Genomic DNA, 1,850 nt, shown 5'->3' on the forward strand with positions numbered 1-1,850 from the left:
GTCAATGGGGTCTAATGCCTCCATTATTCTAACTTAAGGAGCATGTCTAAGTTCATTCAGTCTGCTAAAACAAAACAGCATAAACTGGGTAAATAAATAAATTTCTTTAAACTACAAAAAATTTTTTCTGACAGTTCTGGTAGCAGCAAAGTCCAAGTTCAAGGTACCAACAGACCTATTGTCTAATGAGGGTTCTCTTCCTGGCTCTCACACAGCAGACTTCTTACTATATCTCTATATGGCAGAAGGGGCATGGGAACTCTCTGGTGTTCCTTTTATGAGGGCACTAATCCTATTCGTGAGGGCTCCACCTTCATACTTTAATCACCTCCCGATGCCCCTATCTCCTAACACCATCTCATTGGGAATTCCATATCAACATATGGAGGGAACACAAACCTTCACTCTGTAGCAGAAAGAAACTGCAGAATTGTACCCAGAATCCAAATATCCACCAATAGGAGAAAGACTACAGCAGCTTGTCTGTTCATACTGGGAAACACAACAGCCAGTAAAAGAATGGCAGAGGGCCACATGCCAACATATGCTTCACTCAACAAGACAGGTGTCTGGTGAGAAGAATCAAGCTGCAAAACAATATGGACAGATTATGCTGTTTATGACACACACATGGAAATGCTTCATATATGCTACAGGTGGGTGTAAATGCACAGGAAAATTCTTCAAGGAGAGACCTTCCTTAGAAGGAGTTTAGGAAGGAGGAAGCAGTCGAGGGTTTCTTAGTATTAGTGAAGTAATTTCATTCGTATAAGAAAAATATGGTCATGCATTATCTGAGTATTTGAAATTAATGTAACAATACACAGTCATCCCTCCATATTTGTAGGTTCTGAATCAGCAGATTTAACCAACTGTACATTGAAAATATGTGGGTAAATCAATAAAGAATAATAACATGTCAATAAAAATAATGCAAATAAAAAACTATACAGTGTAACAACTATTTATACAGCATTTACATTGGATTAGTTATCAGGCTGAAACTAGAGATAAGGAATATGGGAGATTATATGCATGGCTTTTATGCAAATAAAATCATTTTTAAAAAGGGATGTATCATGTTATAAGAGGGATATGAGCATCTGCAGAATCTTGTATCCCTAGGGGGTCCTGGAACCACTCCCCCATGGTTACCAAAGGAAGACTGTGAATGGGAAAGCTGTTCAGAGATAATGTGGTGGCTGCCATTATCTCAATTTGGAGGCTGCCAAGGTTTAGGGATACTCCAGGCACAGAGGGAAGCTGGGATGGATGGATGCCTGGGACTCACTCTGCAGCTACTGCAAGCACTGAAGAATATAGGAGTGGAAATGTATGAACCCCAGCACTGGACCAAACCTGTAGCAGACCCTCATGTGCTGGGGCCATTGTCCTAGGCACACTCTCTCTGGTCTTCCTCCAGAAGAAGGTGGGGTCAAGATGGAATTCAGAAGCTGAATTCTAGCTAGGTGTGTGCTCAAGATTAAATCCCGAGTTATGGCTATTGTTTGTATATAGTTTGTAAGGATCCTCCAAAGTTTTATGTACTGGAAGCTTGGTCCCTAGTACAAGATAATTAGGTCATGGGAACTCTACAATCAGAAGGGATTAAGGTTGGCCCCATAGAGTGGTTTAGTTCTCATAAGAATGGGTTGTTTTGTAGAGAAAGTTTGACTGCTACTTTTTTCTTGCAGGCTTCCTGTCTTGCTCCCTTTTGTATGCACTCCCACCATGATGCCATTCTGCCAATTGTGGTATAGCAAGAAGTCCCTTACCAGAACCAAATAGATGCCAGTGCCATGCTCTTGCAACACCAAAACTATGAGTTAAATAAATATCTTTTTTTTTTT

Source organism: Spermophilus citellus (assembly GCF_964194105.1).
Source record: "Spermophilus citellus genome assembly, chromosome: 1".
Classification (NCBI taxonomy): Eukaryota; Metazoa; Chordata; class Mammalia; order Rodentia; family Sciuridae; genus Spermophilus; species Spermophilus citellus.